We start from the raw sequence: 9603 nt of genomic DNA, 5'->3' as shown, positions 1-9603 counted from the left end.
ATCAGTTTTTGTTTCATGTGTTTTGAAACCCTGTTATTTGCATAATTGTTTAAAATTGTTCATTCTATTGATGAATTGATCCCTTTGTCATTAGAGCATGACCCTCTTTATCCCTTATAATGTTCTTTACTCTAAAATTTACTTTGTATAGTATCTATTTTGTATTTGTGTTTATGTATTAATATACTCTTTCCAGCTTTCCTTTGCTTTGTGTTGTATATCATTTCCATCCTTTTCCTTTAAACTTGTGTTTTTCATTTTAAAGTTGATTTCTTATAAGCAGCATGTAGCTGAGTCTTGCTTTTTAATCTAATCTGACACACTCTGCATTTTAATTGCAATGTTTTGACCATTCATTTTTATTGTGTGATTAATCCGGGTGGTCTCAAATCTACCATGTTGTTATTGGTTTTTTATTTATCCCCTCTGTATTATGTTTTGTTCCCCTCTGCCTTCTTTTATATTGAGCATTTTTTTTGTGTGCCTTACTGACTACAACTATTTGTTTTGTTATTTTAGTGGTTACTTTAGGGATTATTTTATCCATCCTAAAGATCACTGTTTACCTTCAAGTGATATATACCACTTCATGTAAAGTATAGAAATCTCAAAATATACTCTCATTTCTCCACTAGCTGTCCTTCAAGTATTACTCATGTATTTTACCCATATGTTGTAAACTCTCACAATACAATGCTATTTTTATTTAAATAGTTACCTGTTTAAAAGATTTATATGATTTTTAAAAAGTCATATGTTTACAATATGTTGTTTATTCTTCATGGCTTTGTCTATACTCAAGTTTCCATATTGTATTATTTTCCTTCTACCGGAGGGGCTCCCTTTAAGTTTTCTTATAGAGCAAATCTACTTGTAATCAATACTTTCAGGCAGGTCTAGTACTCCCAAGGTTATTTTCTTTGAAGAAATTTTAAATGGTATTGTGCTTTAAACTTCAGTATTCATATGATTCTCATTAATATCCACTAATACAATTTATTTTTCTCTGATGGTCTTGGATCCTGTGATCCTGCTTAACTCACAGTAATTCTTGGAATATATAAACATAAATTTATATGTACATATAAATTCTGGAGATTTTCTATATACACAACTGCAAATTATATCATCTTTCTTTTTTCCCCCTGTTTGGATGCCTTTTATTTCTTCTTGCCTTATTGTTTAGGTTAGAAATTCCAATAGACTTGTTGAAAAAGAATGGTAAGAAAGGACATCTTTGCCTTGTTTCCAACCTTAAGAGAAAACACTCAGCATTTCATCATTAAATACAATATTAACTATAGAGATTTTCTGGAGATATTCTTTATTAGATTGAAGAGGTATGCTATTCCTAGTGTGCTGAGATTTTTTTTTTTTTGTCATAAATGGCTTTAGATTTTGTAAAGTGCTTTTTATATGGTAATTTATCATATTATTGGGTCAATTGATCAGATTCTTTTTTAGCCTGTTGCTATTGTGGATTGCATTGATATTTTAGATTGCTAGATGTTGAACAAGTCTTCCACATCTTAATTCTACTTATCCTTATTGTAAAATTAATTATTTTTATACATTTTTGGAATATTTTGTTAAGGATTTTTGTATCTAAGTTTATGAGAGATATTAGTCTGGAGGGTTTTTTGTCTTTGGGGTTTTTTTCTTTCTATCTTTGGCTTTCTTATTTCTTGAGAAATTTTTAATATTGATATAGAATTCTAGGTTGATAGTTTTTTGTTTTGTTTTGTTGTTGTTTGTTTTCAGTAGTTTGAAGATGTTGCTCAACAGTCTTTTTGTTTTCATTATTTCTGATGAAAAATCTGCTGTCATCATTATGTTTGTTACTGTGTATGCAACTTTTCCCTCCCTATGGATACTTTTAAGGTTATGTCCTTATGTCTGATTTTGAGCAATTTTTGAATATGGCATGCTTTGGTTTAGTGTTTTCATGTTTCTAGGGTTGGGTTCATTGACCTTCTTGAATCTGTATGTTTATTTTTGTCAGCAAATTTGGCAAATTTCAACTGTTATTCTTCCAATATTTTTCTTTCTCACCATTCTCTCTTCTCCTTTGGGAACTCCAGTTACATGCATGTTAGACTGTTCACTGATGCTCTGTTCATTTTTAAAAAATTATTTTTCCCTTCTGTGTTCCGTATTTGATATCCTTATCCATACCCTACTATGTGTTCAAGTATCTTTCTTCTGTCATATCTAATCTGCTGTTTATTTATATTCAATGTATGTTTCATCTCAGACATTGTACTTTCTATTTCTAAAAGCTCAGTGTGGATCTTTTTATATCTTCCTTATCTCTACTTAACTGTGTAAACATGTTTAATACAGTTATAGTAACTTTTTATGTCTATATTTTCTATTTGTGCTAGTTCTGGATTCACTACAGTTGATTGATTTTCAGCTTTGTAATGGGTCATTTTTTTCCTGCTTTTTCACATGCCTGGTAATATTTTATTGACTATGAGGCATTATGAATTTTAACCTTGCTGGGCCTGGGTATCTTTGTATTCCTGTAAAAATTTTTGAGTTTTCTTAAGGGACATAGTTAAGTTCCTTAGAAACAGTGATATCCTTGGATCTTGATTTTAAGATTTGTTTAATGGAGTCAAAGCAGCAGTTATTCTCTCTACTTATGCAGACTGCTTCTAAGTAATACTCCTTGAATTATGAGTTTTCTACTCTGACTAGAAAACACCATCAGGTATAATTCCATCTAATCCATTTGATGGTCTTTCTCCAGCCTTAGTTTCTTCACACATGTGCACTAATCAGGACTTTTTGGACACCTTTTGCAGATCTTTAGAGTTATCTCTATGTGCAGCCCTCTTCTCCTGGTTCTGTCCTTCAAACACTAGTTGTCTTAGTCTCCCTGGACTCAGCTTTGTCTCTCTCATTCTCTTTCTGGAATTCTGGGCTCTGCCTGGGCCCCCTTACCTGCATCACATTTGGTGTAGTCTATCAAAGCCATAACCTCATGCATTTTAGTGGCTACATCCTTTGTTTTCCATCTTTCAGAGATCACTATCTTTTCCTGATGTCCAGTGTCTTGAAAACCATCATTTCATACATTTTGTCTGTTTTCTGGTTGTTTCAGGGGGAAGATAAACCCAATCCCTATTATTCCATTTCTTGAAGCAGAAGTCCTTCTTCACTTCTTAATACCTATGTGACTTTGTGCAACTCATAATCTCTCTTTCCAGAAAATGATAGTTTCTGTTTCACAGATATCATGAAACAATGCAAACAAGAATATTATATATTAAATCTATATTACATAGGGCATAGAATAAAATATAGGCTCAATACTTGATTTTATTATTTAATTATATGAGGAATTTGTAAAGTATTACTATTTCCTTTTATCTAATATTAAGTCTAAAAGTCAGAATTAATAAATTTTAGAATAATTTAAATAACTTAAACATCTTATGTTCTCAAAAAGTTAGTATTTTAAAAAAACTATGCTAGAAGGCTAGTAAATTTAATAAAACAACTGGAGGGCAATAAATATATAAGCTTAAAATGTTTGTAATTTTTGAGCAAGAAATTCTAATTTCAAGATACTTTCCTAAAGACGTTATCAGAAATGACTCAAGATATATACTTGTAAAAGTATCAAGTATTATTTGTAATATAATGTTTCTACATGACACTAGTGTCTAATGTAGGAGTCTCTGTAAATAAATTATGACTCATACACTTTAGCCATTAAAAATCATATTCAATGACATGGAATTTCTGCTTTTTATGCAGAAAGTGAAAAACAAATTACAAATTTTAATATGGTAAAATTTGTCATTGTATGCCTTGAATTTTTTACAAGTTGCATACTAAAATATTGTGTGATTATATCTGAATGGTCAAATTATGGTTTGTTTTCCCTTCATTTTATATTCTCTATTTTGCAATATTTCACTAATTCATATATATTTTTCTGTAATGAGGAACTGAAAGTTAATTTTATGTCAGTGCAAAAATAGGACAACAGCAGTGTTCTTAATGAAAGTATTTTGACATCATATTGTATTTGATAATAAATCTCTACCCAGGGATATCTCTGATAAATTTTTTACTCTGATAAAATTATACTTTACAAATATAAAAAGTTGCCCTTAAAGAGAAGCAACTAGGTAAAATGGGCAACTAGTTTTCCACTCTTCACATAAAAATGCTTTAAAATTTGGGGCGCCTGGGTGGCACAGTCATTAAGTGTCTGCCTTCGGCTCAGGTCATGGTCCCAGGGTCCTGGGATCTAGCCCCGCATCGGGCTCTCTGCTTCTCCCTCCCCCACTCCCTCTGCTTATGTTCCCTCTCTTGCTGTGTCTCTGTCAAATAAATAAATAAAATCTTAAAAAAAATGCTTTATAATTTGAATTACCAAAAACTGAGCAGATTCTTCAGATATGAAACAAATAATCTATTGATGTTTTATGAGAAATACTAAGGCTACTTGTTACATGACTGAGTGACAGCAACACAGCCTAGAGCTGAAAGGCATAACATCAAGTCATAGTCCTGGCTCTTACCTCCTAAATGACCCAAGCAAGGTCTTTAGCATTACTCAACCACTGCTATCTCATTTGTACATATAAAATCTCTTAATATAACAAACATATGATTTAGAGAATATTCTCAATACATAGTAGATATTATTATTAAAGGGTTCAAATTGTCTCTGTCATATGCTTGAGTCAATATTTTTTAGACCATTTGTATTAGAGTTGTCAGAGAAAAACAACCAATTTTATGTATATATGTATGTGTATATACATATATATGCGTATATGTGAATATATATGTTTATTACACATTATATATATAAACAAGTGGTTGTTAAGAGAGAGAGGAAAAGAGAGAGAGAGAGAGAGGAGATTTGTGGTAAAGAATCTGGTTCACTTGATTGTGAGGACTAGCCAGTAAAATCTGAAATCTGTATGGCAGGCTGGAAATCCAGGATTTTTTTTTTTTTTTTTTGGTAGTCTTGAGACAAAATTTCCTCCTTTCCAGGAAACTTCAGTTTTTACTCTTAAGACTGAACTAATTGGATTCATCTGATTGGATGAGGCACACCCACATTAGAAAGGCTGATCTCTTTTACTTTGACAGTTGATTGTAATTGTTAACCACATCTACAAAATATCTTCACAGCAACACTTAGGTTGGTGTTTGATTAAATAACTGGTGCTATGGTCAAGCCAAACTGGTACATAAGAAACATCCCACCATTCCTTATAAAGCCTTAGTCATTTCTGGAGGTTCTTTTGGAGAGGGAGATTGCTGGAAGGGCAGTTACTATATTCTCTTTAAAAAATGAGCCCTTATTTTAAGTTCAAACCTCTTTTTAAATTTTCTCTTTAAAAAAGAGTTTTAAGATTTAAGAAGTAATTAGAAATATAGAGTGTACATTTTCTAAAATGAGTTGGTTAAATACAATAATAAATTTAAGTGAGAAAGTATTTCTAGAGAAGGAGACAGAGCTTAGGGTCCAGGAAGATAACAGGTATTTGAAGGAAAGAGAACCCAAGAGAAGAGAGGTGCACATAGAAAAACATGCAAAGTATAATAAACTATTTTTAGTAATATTAATATTAGCTGACTTCTTGAATTCTTACCATATGGTGGGCTGTATGATAGCATTTATGGAACTAAGATTTAGAGACCTTATGTAACTTGTGCAAAAATGCTACAGCATCTGTGATATTTCTAGGTTCCACCCATGCTTGTCCCACTGTGGTAGATGGTACTTTCCAAAAAATAATAATAGCCATAATAGTAGCTGTAGTCCCACATGCTTTTCATGAATATTGCCATTATCCCATAAAGGGGCAGATTTTCTTTCCTCTCCTTTTGAATCCACATGGGCTTGTTCTCTGCTTATAACTAACAACTCTGCGGAAATGAGGCTGTGTGACTTCATAGGCAGTCATAAAAGGCAATGGAGCATCTTTTGCCTCACTCACTGGAATATTCATTCTTATGTCTTCAGCTTCCATATAAGCAATCAGACTGCCCTGATGCTGTTATGCTACGAATAAGTCCAAACTATCACTTCTGAGATACAAATGGCGAAATCTTAGGGTAATATGAAGGTAGGGTAAGATTTCCAGCCAGCACCCCTAAGGTTTAAGTCACTATCTGACTGCACATAGTGGAGATATCTGGAGCCAGAACCACCCAAATGAGTCCTATCAAGAACTATGAAGAGTCTTGAGATTTTACCCTACTTTCAAGCTAACAAGTTAGCCTCTGCTACAATTTCAAAGATGCTGGAAGAAAACATTTCTAAGAAAAAGACCAAGGACTTTATTACCCATGGCATAGTAAGCAGTAGAAGATGAACTTCATGTTGGCATCAGTTCATCTTATTTACCCAATGTGTAAATGAATGATAACGGAGGTGTCCAGACAGATGTTGCACACACCGTAGTTTTGAGTCATAGCTGAGTAATCCAAACTTAGGAACTACCCCCCACCCCCACCCCACTAGTCTTTTGAAGGGACTGCTAACAAACCTGCCCAACTTGCCCAGGGGGAGACATTATCTTTATTGCCCTGATTAGGAAACACATGTGCCCTCTGTCTCAAAGGGAGACACTCTATCTATATTCCCAGGCTCATTGCTATACAAACACCCTTGGAAAAATGATACGAAACAAAGATGTCAATGCTTCTTGTTCAGAAGATGGGCAGAAATGCAAGAGACATGGAGAACTGTCCCCGAACAAACTCTTCCAAATTTCTGACCCACAGATATGGTGAGAAATAAAATGAAATAAAATGTTGTTTTAAGCCCATAAATTTTGGATGGATTTGTAGGCTATAGTAGAAAAGGAAATACTATGTTTACATATGGGGATCTTAGCAACTATAATTAATATGGATAGCTTTATCAAAACAGTAGGTATCAACTAACACCAAGGACCTGAAAGAATATAACATAAGTAGAGTTAACTTTTGAGGGGAAGATGGAACTAAAGAGATTTAAAAATTATTCAGAACCCAGAGCATATCCAAGGTAGAATATTACATTAGAATATCACAAGTAATATCCAAGTATAATGGAAATGGGAAAAAGAGACATCAAGTCAAATATGTTTCAGAAATTCAAGGCACATTAATCAAATTACACTCAACTATGGCTGCTATAGCAAATTATCACAGATTTGATGCCTTAAAAAAACATGAATTTATTCTATGATAGCTCTGGAAACCAGAAGTCTAAAATCAGTATCACTAGGCTGAAATCAAGGGTTAACAAGACCAGACTCCCTCCGAGGCTCTAGGGGAGAATCTATTTCTTGATTCTTCCAGCATCTGGTGACTGCTAACATTCTTTGGTTTGTGGCCTTATCATTAAAATCTCTGCCTCTCGGTTAAACAACCTTATCCTTTTGTTTTATATACCCCTCTCTCATAAGGATGCATGTGATGGCATTTACATCCACCTGGATAATCTCCCCATCTCAAGATTTTTACCTTAATCCTGTCTGCCTAGACCCTTTTTCAATATAAAGCGACATTTACATATTCCAGGGATTAAGAACTGATATCTTTGGGAGTCATTATTCTGCCCACTAAATGCAGTTATAGTCATTAATTATTACAATGAAAATGCTGCAAAACAAACAGAATCAAAATCTCAACTACTGTATTTCAGCTAATTCCATCTGGATTCAGCTAGTTTAGAATGGCACTGGATTTATGGCCTTCAGGTTTGCTCCCTTTGTCTACATAACAAATGGTGAGAACTCCCTGTCAGACTTATTTCCCATACAGTCACGAAACACAACGGCTTGTGTTTATACCCAGGAAGGATACTTTTCTAGAAAAACTGAACTGTGCTATAGAAAAGACATACAGAATTAGCACGTTGGTGTCTCCACTGAAAAACCCAGCTCTTCAACCAATTATTATGCATTAAGCCCACTGCCCACCAGTCCATATACACTATCTACCCAGAGCTTCTAGTATTTTAGAACTCTATTTTTAAAAATGAATAGGCACATTGGTGTAACAAATGTAGCACTCTGGTACAGTATGTTGGTTATGGGGGGGGCTGTGTATGTGTGGGGACAGGTAGTATATGGAAACACTCTACTTTCTGTTCAGTTTTGTTGTTGAATCTAAGACTGCTCTAAAAATAAAGTTTATTAATTGAAAAAAGAATAGGTCCCCAAGAATCTCTAGTCATTTGAATAAAGATTTAATGCAAAAAAAAAATTAGGAAAGAAAGGAGATCAAATGCAATAAAGACAACCTAAAAACTATAATTATCCTTATAAAGATAAAACAAGACCCTGTGTCCATGGAAGTATAAATATTATTTTTAATAAGGAACAACTAGAAAGAGATAAGCTCATGGAAATTTAAAATAATGTAGTTAAGTTTGATAAAAATCAAAGTTTAGAAGATAAAGTAAAATAAAATTTTTACAAGGTAGAAGGAAGATAAATATAAAGACAGGGTCAATTTACAAAATTCAATATTTACCATAGTATTTCCAGAATGAGAGAATAGGCAAAAAATCTAGCAAAAGAATCTGGCAAAGAGGACATATTCCAATAAAGGGCTTTTTTTTTTTTTTTTTAAGACCTATGAAGTGCCTCACAAAACAAATAGGAAAAAAAAAAAAAAAAGTCCTGATGGACTTATTGAGTGCAATCCCAGGAATAGAGAAGTTAGAAAATATGTCTTGAGGATCATTGAAAGAGAGGGAAGAATAGTCTTAGATAATATGTCTAAACCTTCCTGAAGGGCTGGATGTTTCTTCCTGTTAAAGATATTTTCCCCTTGAACTTAGATGTGAACATATCCTTGGACAAAAACAACTTCTAACATCTAGGCTTCAAATGACAAGGCGGCAGCTAACCATACTCTAATAAAAAGTCTCTGAGGAATGAAACTCCTTGATCCTTTAAGACAAAGGCCGTGGAAATCTTCCTGACAAGCTTGTGAGGGAGGGAATGAATTCTGTCTGGGAGGAGGACTTCTATGTGATGCAAATCAGCATAGAGCAATATGGAGCAAACCACAAAGATGGTGTCACTGATACTAATAAATGGAACTCCATCTTTCCTGAAGTACCTCAGTATCTCAAGCAACTAAGTATTCTTCCTTAGTGTCTTTCAAAACCTTCCCTTCCCACTGAATGAACACTAAGGAAAAGTGTATGTTACACTGCCATAAAATACCACAGTCATAAAATATCATAAATGTCAATTTAATGATAAAAATTGCATACATACTATACTGATCTGATAGATAGCCAGAAAGCTCTCCTCTAGATTCTTACTTGTAGAGACATAGGAATAGCTATATTTTTTACAGACAAGATATAAATGGGTTTTTCCTTTTCCCTTGTTGATCTTTGTACACCTACTAACTGAAGGAGTCAAATAGGCAATAGAGATGGCACATTACAAACCAAATCACGCCATTTGTTATAAGAGTTCCAAATGTAGAGTATGTTCTCTGAAAAGGAGGTATATTAAAGCCGACAAACTGACGGTTCCCAGAATAGAGGTTGGTGGGGGAATGGGTGAAATAGGTGATGGGGATTAAGGAGTGCATTTGTTGTGATGAGCACTG

The sequence above is a fragment of the Mirounga leonina genome, unplaced genomic scaffold (assembly GCF_011800145.1).
Source record: "Mirounga leonina isolate KUSES-001 unplaced genomic scaffold, KU_Mleo_1.0 Mir_168, whole genome shotgun sequence".
NCBI lineage: Eukaryota > Metazoa > Chordata > Mammalia > Carnivora > Phocidae > Mirounga > Mirounga leonina.
This window is presented reverse-complemented; position numbering follows the sequence as displayed.